At 47.9% G+C, this 12,937-nt stretch overlaps 1 non-coding gene across 1 annotated transcript; it reads right to left on the bottom strand.

The window, feature by feature from the left end:
- Positions 1 to 7,911: 7,911 nt before the first annotated feature.
- TRNAM-CAU lies at positions 7,912 to 7,983 on the bottom strand. The gene has a single exon. It is a non-coding gene; the product is annotated as a tRNA-Met (tRNA).
- Positions 7,984 to 12,937: the final 4,954 nt, after the last annotated feature.

Genomic DNA, 12,937 nt, shown 5'->3' on the forward strand with positions numbered 1-12,937 from the left:
TGCTCTATCGCTGGGCGGCAGCGGCCGAGAGGCTGGAGGGGAGCAAGCTGACACTGGCTGCCTCCCATCTCTCAGCACACGGCTACGGCTAACCTGTTGCCTGCCGGAAGCCTTTGCCTGCCAGCAGCCGACAGCACCAGCGGCAGGCAGTCCTGTCTCAAAAGCCCAGGACTAGAGGAGACTGGAAGGTCTTCCTACTGCAGCGGCACCTCTCCCTCTCCGCACAGACCCTGCATGCTCTAAACGGCGGTCGGTCACTGCCAGTAATCACGAACTACCTTTAATGGAGGGAGAAAAGTGTCAACTGCCCAGCTTTTTAGCTTGATGGAAAAGTCCTGATCTAGCCAGACATGTCCAGATAATGAAGCCCTTTCAAAAGGGGGGAGGAATGTAATGTCATGTTTATCTACACCCCATACTCCTTTACCAGTCCCTGGATGCTATTTATCAGCACACTACTATGGCTAGTAGGAAAGGAGCGGTAGTTGTGGGTGCGCTGGCACTCCAGACCAACTCAGTGACGCGGGGTATGTTCAGAAGCAGCCAAATGGCAGGGAGGGAAGCAGGGAGAGAAGCAAAGAGGGAGGATGAGCTGGAAGCTGCCAAAGCCCCAGATGAGGCCGTGAAACCCTGGAAGGGAGCAGTAGGCAGGCACCGGTGCCGAAGATGACTCAGAGTGAAAAAGCAAGGAGAGGGGAGGGTGGGTGGGTGGGTGGTGGGAGAGAGGTGTTATGCCTAAAAGCCGAATTTACTGCTTGTGAATCATAAATCTGAATAGGAAGAGGGAAGAGCCTGAGGTCTTCTCTGTGGGATACATCGGTGGTGGTGGGAGATATGCCACTTAATCCAAGTGTGTCGGTTTCTTCTTTCAGCCTGGAACCAGCCTGCCTGCCTAAGTCAGCCTGCTGCAGCTTTTCCTAAAGCCTCCTGCTCCCGCCTGTCCCTGGGTGCCGCACCGGCGGCAGCTCCTGCCGCTGACCTGACAGGGTCCTCCTCTCTCCCCGATTCCCGGCTGCCCTGCCGCTCTCATTCCGCTGCAACCCCCTACCCTCTCCTCTCCTCGCTGTCCAGCTCGCAGACCCGGCCCCTTCCCAGCTTCTTCCCCCTGCCCTCTCCCCATCACAGAGCCCTGGCTGCCCTCCTTCTCCGGCTCCCCTCCCCCTTGCCTAAGGGAGGGCTGCTCCGACCTCTCCGGGAGCCGCGCCGGGGGGGAGGCAGTGCCGGCAGTCCCACCCTGTGCTGCTCCCGAAGGCCAGGAGGGCACTGCTGCACCATCACCGGGGAGGCCGGATCCTGCCCCCCCCACCCTCCCCGGCAGCGGGGAGAGAGGCAGGGCAGCCCCCTCCTCTCACACCTCCGTTAGACGGCGTGTGCGGCTAGGACGCCGGGGAACGAGAAGTTCCTGCAATTGTTCCCGGCCCGGCGTGGGCGGGCGGGGGGAGCCGAGGGCTGTCGCCATCTCCCCCGCCGCCCCCCGCACCGCGGCCAAGGACACTCGGCCCCCCCCCCCCCCTCCCCGCGCCGCGCTCCTGCTGCCTCCCCGGGCCGGCTCCCGCCCCTCCCCGCAGTAACGGGCGGCCCAAGCGCCCCCCGCGGGTAGAAGCGCCGTGGGCCCCTCGGACCGGCCCCGGGCAGGCGGAAGGCGCCGGGACGCCTCTCTCCCCGTCCCCAGCGGCGCCACCAGCCCTCTCCCCGAAGTCTCCGCAAACTACCGCGGGACGGCTCCGAAAAGACTCCCATCCCGCCGCCGGCTTCCCTCCCGCAGCCTAGCGGGGGGGGGGGGGGGGGGGCATTTCCCCAAACCTCCCGTTTTAACGCCCCAAAGAGGCAGAGCCCGCTGGGCACGACCCGGGCGCAGGTCGAGGGCCGCCCCCACGGCCGCGGCCCCTACCTGCGAGCCACAGGAGGACGATCCATCCCAGGACGTGCCCATCCATCTTCCCGCTGGCCCGGGCGGGCGGCAGGCGCGGGGCGTGGGCGCCGTGGGGCGGGCGCGACCATGCCGTGGGGCGGCGGGAGAGGCCCGGGGGCGGCCCCGCCCGGCGCGCCCGCCCCGCCACCCGCCTCCCCGCGGGCCCGGCCGGGCTGGCGGCGAGCGGCCGCGCCGTCAGGCTCCTCCGCTTCTCCGCTCCGCTCCTCCCCCGCGGCCGGCTCCCGGGAGGGGAGGGGGGAAGATTGCGGGGGAGGGGGGCACTGCCGCCGGGAGGCAAGCGGAGGGCGGCCGGTGGACACACACACACGCAGACTGACACACGCGCGGGTTCCCGAAAGCGCTTCCCTCCCTCCGGCAAAGGCGCGTTTTGGTTGCCAGGTGCCGCTGCGGGGGGGGGGGTGTGGGGGGAGAACCGGAGGTTTTCGCAACCTACGGGCGCCCCGTCCCGCCTCACAACTTCGCTAGCGAGCGCTTGGAAATGTCCGCTCAGATCTTCTCTCCTCCCCGAAGTGTGTACACCTTGGGAAATGAATGTAGACTGTTCCAGTTCCTCGTTTCGCTGCGGTTTCCACTTCCAGCGTGGACGCTGCGGCTAATTACCGTAATTTTAGATGAAGAGGAGATAACATTTGAGTTGGGGAGGAGGTGTTCTGGCTGCTAACGGCAGACAGCTGACTTGTGGGGTGTTAACTTTTCATGCCAACGTGATATTGGAAGGAGATGGAAGTTTTCTGAAAGGGGACAGCCATCTAGAAATAACGGCTAAAGATCACTTTTAAAAAGATGGATGTTGCTCTGAAATTAAACGGTGCAGGCCACAGTGGACCCACATGTATGAGTACATACTGTACATAAAACTTCTGAACTTTCTGTGCAATTCATAGGCCTAGAGCTGGCTCAACAGCGGCGTGCTTGCTTTGGTGGCTCAGCACCAGAGAGAAGCAGTTTCCAACATGGCACTCACCATCCACAGCATCCAGCACGGCTTCCCTTTGCGTGTTGTTTGTCTTTGGGTGTTTTTCTTTCGGGGTCTTGGCTGGTCTTTGTAATCAAATTTGGATTCTGCAGACGTCAGTGATCCACGGGAGAGATGGGAGTAGTCTTCAACTTCTTCAAATCTGGAATCTGCCAAAAAACATAAACAGTTCTGATTTTCTAGAGCCAAGTTGGGCCCCAGAAGGGAGCAGCTCTAGGTGTGTCCCGCTGCTAAAGGCAGGGTACGAAGGGATGCCTGAGGTAAAACTGTACGAGCCATTTGCATTCTAGCAGGTTTTTTCAAATTGCCTGTAGATCCCTTCTAATTTTACCCTTCAGACTGGACCTCTCTACAGGCAAGGTAAGCTTTTTTGAAAAGCATGAATAAAACCAGATCAATAATTTCTGAGTGAAAAACCAAACCAGCATGTTTGCTATGATAAAAGATGTGTTGAAACATTTTGGTTGTTTTTGAACAGTTGTAGTCCCTCTGTAAATATAGTTAAAGTGGAATTGAGCAAGTAGGAAATCCCTAGGCAGTCAGTCTGGTTTTAAGTGTTTTATTCAGAGCTATTCGATGTTATTTAAAAATACTTTTCACATAGAAGCTTATATTTACTCAACATTGCTTTCAAGAAAAAAATACCCAGCCTAATCAGTGTCCTGAAGTTCCTCTGACCCGGTACATTATGAACTTGTCTGTTTTGCTAGGTAAAAGCCACTATTCAGAACTAAGACCCTATTATGCTAAATAATGTACATACGCAGCAGCGCACAGCAGTGTTCTCCTTCAGCACCCAGTGATCTGACTCACTGCCTTTGTACATACTTGCAGGTAGAAGGCAAAGTAGAAACTCTCATAGGACCACAACTTCAACCTCCAGAAATACATGTAGTTTCTGAAAACTCAGATGGAGCTATAATACTTCACATCAGCGGAGGGCCTGACTCACCACTGTTACCTATCTATAGGATATAATCTGTGAAGATTTGTATGAGCTGAACTAACTCCTAAAAGGTGAACACAAAGCTATTTTTTCTCTCCCTCCCTTATCCATTTTTCATGATAACCCTCAACATTTCAAGAGAAATCCTGGTGCCTTGCCTTTCTGTAAGTTAATTGGCCAGGAGTCTGATCCGGAGTTTCGTGAGACGATGTTGATATTATCTCATATGTTTAACACTGGGAGCAGCACAATCCCTTATGTGTCACTATTGTTAGCTACTCCTAGCTTTTTTTTTTTTTTTTTTTTTAATCTACTCCAGCTTTTGCAAATAACTTTGGCATACATCAGTTTTGCTAAACTTTTGACTTACAACAAAGGAAGGAAAGATTTTCAATACAAGGAAGCACCATTGTTTTGCATGTAACGTTGGATTTATAACTGCTTTGAAATTTTCATATACTCAAACTCACTGTACGGTTCTTTTTCACTTAATGTGAGCTGTCATTTATATGTATGCACGTATGATGGATCTCTGAGCCCTGAATAGATGTTCCAGATCTCTGCAGACCTTTGATCTGAGTATTGCAACATCTGAGCTGGCTTAATAGTTAATGTTGGGATGTTGTCCTTCCTTTTAGCCAGCTCTTGGAGACAGAAAGCTGCAAGACTGCAGTTAGCATAATTTAGTCTTCAAACGGTGGGTAAATTCCTATGCAATTGCTTCAAGCCACAAGCCAGAAGGGATTCTCTGTCCCCCGAAAAGCAGCATACTGGTAGACTTCAACCTTATCTCTCTCAATCACTTGACAACCTTCATGCTGGATGACCAAATTCCGCATGCCTGTCCTGCATAATTTAGCCCCAGACTGAATCTGCAGAATACCACACTACAACACTGTTTGATGTAAGTGACACTTCGACTTTATCTGGAGCAGTTCTCCTCTATGCAATGGGATCATGAAGAAATTCAGTTGAACAATAGGGAAGCAAACAAACTCACTTTTTACTCATGCTGTAGCAGCTGCTGGCTCTTTTCTTGCCAACTGCCTTGTTCCTCCCTCCTTCCTTTCATCTTCCAATGGCCAAATCTGTGGTCATTTCCTCTGTTGATAAGCAAGTCAGCTTTTTAAGTTACCTGCATCTGGAATGATTTACAACAGTACCTCACTCAGAATTACCCATCTCAGCAACATCCCTGAAAACCCGCTATGCTGCATGAAAATACCTCTCTTCACGCATACTTTTGCACATCCATTCAGCCCCCTGGATTTCCCTTGTAGAAATTTCCATAGAAACAGTGATTTCAACAGCTTTCTGGGATGTCATACTAGATTCAGCCATTAGACACTGCTCTCTTGATTTAGTACTGAGACCAGCACACTACAGAAGCTATTAGGTATCACATCATCAAATCATAGCGTTTAGTGAGTCTCTTCAGAATAGCCACTAACTAAAACTTTTCCTTCTTTTCTTTGTTACACTGGAATCTCGTATTAATTGTTGATAGCTTCACAGCGTGACATTGCTGAAACACTTTCACCTCTGTCTATGTTGTTTTTTTCTGAGCTGCCTGGCTACATTTGATAGCACAATAATACAGAGCTTCTACTTCCCATTAATGTCAGGAGTGAGTGATATGGATGTATAAGTTGCTTTTGTTCTCAGCCATGATGTTTGTACCAACAAATGTTTAGAATCTTTAATGGAGAAATTTTACTTTCTCCTTCCAATGAACCTTGAGTTCTGTAATATAAATTCAACATAAGAAAAAAACTAAGAGAACAGCATCTTTCTATAGTATTCACTCCTCTCTATAACTCCCTGTGTTGTTCCTGATTCTTTTTTCGACACCAAAAATCATAGCGTACCTTTGCTACACGTTCCGAGGGAACCTGAAAAACACTAAGTGCATATCAGCAATAATGTTTTGTGAAGTTATTATAGACATACAGGATCATAAGTGAACCGCCACAGCTCACAATCTTTTGTGTGTCACTATATGCAAAAATACACAGGAGTAAGACAAACTCTGCTTGCATATCTACAGATAACAGAGGAGATAACGAGTTGTTAAACCCTCTGCAGCTTTTGGCTGTAGAGAAACTGTGGGGCAGCATAAATACCTTTAGGGTGCTGGAGTGCGTGAACTGGACTTTTGTGATTGTCTAATCCATCTTTCTTAATAGAAAAGGCCACATCACTTTGCCACACTACATCCTGTTTGAACTACAGCATACCTGTTAGAAAAAGAATCACAGTATACTTTGGGTTAGAAGGGACCTCGCCCTGCCCCTGATTTCATCCAATTTAATCTTCTAGTACTGTCAAGCTAGATTGAGGGGCCTTCTTAAGGCATTTCTGAACAGGGGTAACGACAGACTATGAGCAAAGCACCCTTAACACTCTCTGGAAGTTCAACAGACTGTTATTTTGCTATATTCTTGAGCTAACACCAGATCTGGAGAGAGCATCCCAGGCACAGTAGCTAAAAACATGAAAGCAGAAATACTACAGAATCATACTTCCTGCTTAAAATTTGTTTATCCTTCCAGGGATCACATTTAGTCCTTTTTGACGTAGCACCACATGGGGACTTCCTATGTGGTGAATATCCCACTCTATCACCTATGTTATTAACTATTCCCTCAATCTTTGTAGCAGTGGCAAGTATCTGTGATGACTATATCTTTCCTTCAAACGTACCAACAAATATTTAGTGGCATAGAGCCAAGTAATGACCTAAGAAAGATCTTACTGAAAATGTGCAGTTACAATTCCTCATTTAAAATTACATTTTGAGACATCCTAAGCTGATGTTTTACCTGGGGACTGGATGGTCTCTGTATCTTTGCATTTCCTTGATTTAGTGTTGTGTGGTCAAGTCACGTGCCTCACGTGTTTGAATGCATTACCTTTAGTAACCACGATATCTTTTTGATACAATTACAAACCAATGTAAACAATCTATTTGCTGCAAACCCATGTTGATTTGCATTAATTACCTTACTTTTCTTTAATTCATTATCGAAGGCAACTCCTGTATCAGTGATTCTATCCTTTTGCCTGGGATCCCTGTCAGTCTGACAGGTCTACAATTACTCAGGTCATCCTACTTAGGGCCAGATCCAAAACAAGACTTTGGAAAATTTTTGGTACCTAACATTTAGAACTGCAATCTAAAAACCCCTCATTCAGCAGCAACTTGAGACTGAAAGCACACATGTACTGTCAAAGTTGACTACACACTTAGTTTTCCTTCTCTGCATGCCCAGATAGTTCTGAGAACACAGATGTCTAACAAGCACCCAGGCTAAGGCTTACATACATCTGTGTTGTCACAGCCAGGTCCCTGGTTTCCACCTCAAAACCTAGTTTTATCAGCTATTAAGGATTTCTTGGTATTTGACCAGGATAGTGGAACAATGTATTGATTTCAACAGAGACACAGCATTAAAGATACTTGCAATTTACAACATAGAGGGGATGCAGCTGTACCACACATAGGCAGCTGGTTGCTGCATACCTTCTAATAGTCTGTGATAATTTTGGCTGGGGTAGAGTTAATTTTCTTCACAGCAGCTAGTATGGGGCTGTGTTTTGGATTTGTGCTAGAAACAGTGCTGATAATTCAGGGGGTGCTTTAATTATTGCTGAGCAGGGCTTACACAGAGTCCAGGCCTTTTCTGCTCTTCACACAGCCCCACCAGCGAGTGGGCTGGGGGTGCACAAGAAGCTGGGAGGGGGCACAGCCGGGACAGCTGACCCCAACTGACCCAAGGGGCGTCGCAGACCCTGTGGCGTCATGCTCAGCATGTGAAGCTGGGGGAAGAAAGGGGAAGCGGGTGATGCTCAGAGTGATGGTGTTTGTCTTCCCAAGTCACCCTTAAGCGTGACGGAGCCTGGTTGTCCTCAGGGGTGGCTGAGCACCTGCCCGCTGGTGGGGAGTGGGGAACGAATCCCTTGTTTTGCTTTGCTTGCGCACCCAGCTTTTGCTTTACCTATTAAACTGTCTTTATCCTAACCCACATGTTTTAAAAAGAAAATACAACTCCCAGTTAGCAGAGGATGGTTTCGATCCATCGACCTCTGGGTTATGGGCCCAGCACGCTTCCGCTGCGCCACTCTGCTCTTGGTAAATGATTCAAAAACCGCACACACACTGCAACTCCCAACGCAAATCTCCTATTTCTGAAGTGCAAACAGACTCATAGCAGCCCTCACTTGAGTTTCCCCAGAAACCTGGAAGAAAGATGCTGATACCACCTGTCAGGCTGATCCAGGATATTCACAGTAGGTCTAACACCCAGCAAAGCCCTGCAAAGACAGTCAAGGGAACAAGGTGGGAGGATATGGCTTTTTGTAAAAAGGCCTCCTGACTCCTAAGGTGTTCAAAGTTATGTCCTTAATCACACAGCTGAGATGTAAGGCACCCTGCACTCCTTTTGCAGTTGTAGCACTGTTCAGAAAGAAACTCAAGATTCATTAGGTCAAAATGAGTGAAACCAAGAGAATGCTGACGGCCATAACTTACTGGTTAAATCATTCGCTGAGGAAAGGGGAAGCCTGCAGAGTCTGATCCCTGAAATGTTTATGCTTTACATATGAAAAAATAATAATTACTGGACTGGAAAGACAAAGTTCTCCCTTTGTATCACTCTCCAGGGGAATTGTAGGTTTAAAACTTCCATAACCAGGCTGAGAAAGACACCAACTGTGAGATTATGTGATAAGAGCTTGTCTACACAGCCACAAAGGAGTGCTGAGAGAGGATGGCATGAGTGTAGCCCAAATAATACCCTGCCCTGGCTCCACCCACACCCGTTACAAGAGCCATCAGCCCATCAAAGGCCCATTTCCACAAGTCCAGAGGAGCCGGGGACGCAATGGCAGATGGGGACCCAAACTAAGGACTCAGAGGAAAGGAAAACCTGTCCAGGCCCCTGCCAAGGCTGTCCCAGGAAAGCCTCAGCCCCAGCGTGCAGGCATGAAGCCCATCAAGGTGAGTCAACACCACAGGCACTTTACCACTGAGGAGGGTTGCAGCCTATGGATACAGGATACATTACTGGATGCAAAGGAAGAGCATTTCAGGATTGCACAAGACTTCTTATGGAATGCTCAGGGGAGGAATCAAAGGCAAAGAAAGGGAGAGATCTAGGGGATTTGGGAAGGAACAAGCGGGAAAATATAGAGATAAGGGGATAGAAAGGGTGAGTTGTGTGTGAGCAGTTTTCTGGGTGACACGGTTGTCTGCCATGCCTTGCACCTGCTCAGCACAGCCCATTCCTATCTTCTTATTAAATTCCTTTATAACTCTTTTGTCTGAGTGAAGGACCCTCTCTTTTGGGTGTACGCATGTGTATGGGCATCTGAGTGCCAGCCTCTAGTCAAGCCACTGAGGCGTGGAATCACGACTTTACAACCAGTAAGGTTATAAAGTAGGTATGTTTATTCAGCCCTGGGCGCATGGGGGAATCATTTCCTCCAAATGCACGAGCACCTTGGAGCCAAAAGCGGCTCCTTTTTATTACGTAGAATGTTACATATGTATCACAATTCCGGGAATAGGGAGGGAATATTACAAGTAGTTCCAAGAAATCCTTAAAATATCCCCCACCCCAAGCCCCCAGCTGCCGACCCTCCCCTAGCAACTCCCATGTTATCAGATAAACGGCATGTCTTAACAGACAAAGGGCATGTCTCAACCCCCAGGTGCAACGTTTCCTGGGGTGGGGGCATCTGGTTTCCTTAGATCACCACGGGTTGGAGAGCCCTTGTGCCTGGGTGACAGTGACTGGAGAGACAGGAGTGAGTTGACAGGAGCCGAGGGTCTGGGTGCTGTAAGCTGGGCCCAGTATCCAGCTTTGGGAGACCCGAGTCAGCGACGAGAAGTGCCGTCCCCTCTAGCCTTTATGCCAGTGGGGAGCGAGCGTGCGAGTGGGTGCGTCAGCGTTACTCACGATCAATCTGGGCTAGCTGGCGAGAAGGTGATGTGCCCCGAGAGCCCGGGAGGAGGCAGCATGGATGGTGCATCTCTAAGGGCAAAACCACAGGAGGAGCTGGCATGCCAGACTGCAAATGCGTGCTCGACCTCACTTCAGGTGGACCTGGGAGCGTGGGGCTGTGTCAGCCTCACCTCTCTTGAGCTGATGGATCTGGCCTGATTCCTCTAACATAAACATCAAATATTTCACTTTGTGTGAAAGTGCTTGAGCCCCAGACCAGTAGGCAAGTGGGTAGCAGCAGATGTAGTCACTGCCATGTTTTTTAGAATAACTCCGCTCATTCTTTCCTACAAAATACTGTGAGACATATCTTGGAAAGATTATAGCCATGAATCCTGAATGAATGAAAATGCGTTACTGGTAGAGCAGTTCCAGTTAGTTTTTCTCTCTGCATAGTACGAGGGTACACAGACCCTATTTTGAGGTATCTAACAAATTCCATGCATTGATGGGAAAGCACAGGCCCCTAATTCCAGAGCCGGGTTTCCAAGTCCAGGTACCTAGGAGTTCAGTGTTGGCATATCAAGTCATTTAACTGAATTAAGTGCTTTAAGGGGAAAAGAAAAAAGTAATATATAAATACTGGCACAACATTTGCTTTTATCTGCTGGAATGGCCCCAGTGCTACAAAAGTTATTTACAAATCAGTATAAATGGTCCAGAGAACTCCTTTGCCAGCTCAGTTAAACATCAGACAATCGAATAGTTAAAACACAGGTTTCTTCAGAGGCACTGGGCTCTCCTCAGGGCTCTGGGGAAAAATACTGATGACATGGTGCTCTGAAGATGATTTGTTCCCTGTTTTTTCTTTGCCCTCCACCCCAGGAAAATCCTTTCTCCACTGCTTATGAATTTTATTTTCCAACCACACCTCTAGCCCTAGGAGAGCTATTACTGGAGCCTTGTGTTTTTCAAACAGTTGATGCACACATTATCTGAATTTCTTTAAAAGGAAGGGCTGCTAAAGGGTGGGTCCCAAAGCTGCACACATGGTGTGATGGGAAGTAAAACAAATGTGCACAGATGCACTCCTAGCAACAACTCTTACAGTAATGTAACAGTAAATACTCGCCTTTCTGCCTGAAAAACTAGTTTGTATTTATAAGATACAAGTTATTTCTTGCAGTCCCTCCACAGAGATTTAGCATTAATGTATCAGGAACTAGACCAGAATATAAATTATTTTCCACAACAGTGAAAGTGACTTTAAAAATGGTCACCTGTTCTCATTGAGTTTACATCATGATTTTATACATTTTTAACAATGTGATTGACTACTCCTGTATGTTTAACAGCAAATTCAGTCAAGTGGTTCACAAACATAAAACAAACTGTTTCAGTGGATTTGAGCAAGACAGAATAGTCTCCACAAGACTAAACTGCACCAGCATTTTTTAACCCTCAGAGAAACCAGCCACCAGTGAGATGCAAGAGCAATCTGATCTGACCTTACCTGCCAGCAGTTCCAGCAGTGACAAACACAACCAGCTAAACCAAACATTTAAGCCTAAACAACAGCTACCTCTTTTGGAGCTAAACAGGCTTACATTACCTAACCAGAGGATGAAAAAAATCAGACTGTGGGGAAGAGGCAGAGTTTTCCAGTGATTTGGAAATGCATGGAGGTGTTTTATCAGCATTTTTATCCTCATGTCTAGGTTTATAGTACATTCAAGAGGACTCTGGGATAGAGGACTGGAAAGAATCTTCCAATTCTCCAAAGAATCTACACGATTCGTTTTTATCAAGATTGTCTGGGTAACTCCACAGAAGATGGCTGCATGAGAAGCAGCATTGCTAGCTCTTGTTCTGCTGCACAGTGCAGGCTCTGCAAGAACTGCAACTGCACGCTGAAGGAGATGCCCTGAAAGACAACGGGAACAGCGAGGAATCTGGGAGACAATCACACACCTGGGATAAGCAAAACCTGGGCAGAATTTAATCAGGGCCTGTGCCAACACTGCCACTGCAGTAACTCTCTCAGGTCAAATGTAGAGTCCTCTGTTCCAGGCAACCAGGTTTCACAATCTCTTCTGTAAACTGCTTAAACTTTTTTTTAAGACGGTGGTTATTGCCCTGCTAATTTCCTTTTTTTACTATGGCCAGTGAAGATAATTTCATTTTTTTTGAGAGATCAATAGAAAGCTTAAAGGGGGAAGCACCTCATGCTGCTCATCAAGATGATGCAGATCAGATTATTTCAAACCTTTATCTTATCTGAACTGTGACTCACTATGCAAACTTTCAGTGAAGGAAGTGTCAATGAGACAGATGAAAGGGGAAAAAAAATGCAACAAAAAACAACCCAAAACCACAAAAAGAGAGTCTCGACAGCAACCTCAGTTTTGTATAACATGAATTCCTAAATTATTTTTAATAAGCAAGTTTACCTTTCCAAGCACGTGCATGCCCTCTCACCTCCACCACTTTTCGACCACATATCTCAAAACCAAACTCAGGCCTCTTAACTGAAGTTGGTCTTTGCCTCCTCCCCCATTGCTTCCTGCATCTCCTGGGCCCCTACCCCCATTAGCTGTCACCCCCTATTCAGACCTAGGACCTCAGCTCCTGGTAGCGCTTTGAGCACTACTGCAAGTGTCAGAGTAGGTACATCACCATGATCATCTCCTCTCATGGAGTACCAGCTCTTTCATGAGCTCAGAAGAGGAAAGCCGGGAGCCAAGGTGGGGTCCTGTGGGCTGCATGGAAGGCACCTTGCCTGCCATTGCCCATGACAGCTGTGAACTAAGATTATTAGAAAATAGATACTTGTGGAATAGAATTATTAAGATCAATTTAAGCTGTTTTAATCATTTAACCATTGTGCTGCAGAACAAATACTAACCTTTAGAGGAATAGTTAGAATAGCTGTAGGATAAGGAACTCATAAATAATCTGACTTGAGGCAGTTCAGCCTTGTAGTATCAGGTGCAAAGAAACATAAAGATAAGGAAGCTGCAAATTAGCAACAAAACCAGACCAGGCCAGCCTTGGAGAACAAGATATACGTGACCACAGGACTGAGTTTGTGCAGAAGGGTCAGCTGGCAGACACTGTGAAGAAGACTGCAAGCCTTC

The sequence above is a fragment of the Tyto alba genome, unplaced genomic scaffold (assembly GCF_018691265.1).
Source record: "Tyto alba isolate M040663 unplaced genomic scaffold, T.alba_DEE_v4.0 Super-Scaffold_14, whole genome shotgun sequence".
Lineage (NCBI taxonomy): Eukaryota > Metazoa > Chordata > Aves > Strigiformes > Tytonidae > Tyto > Tyto alba.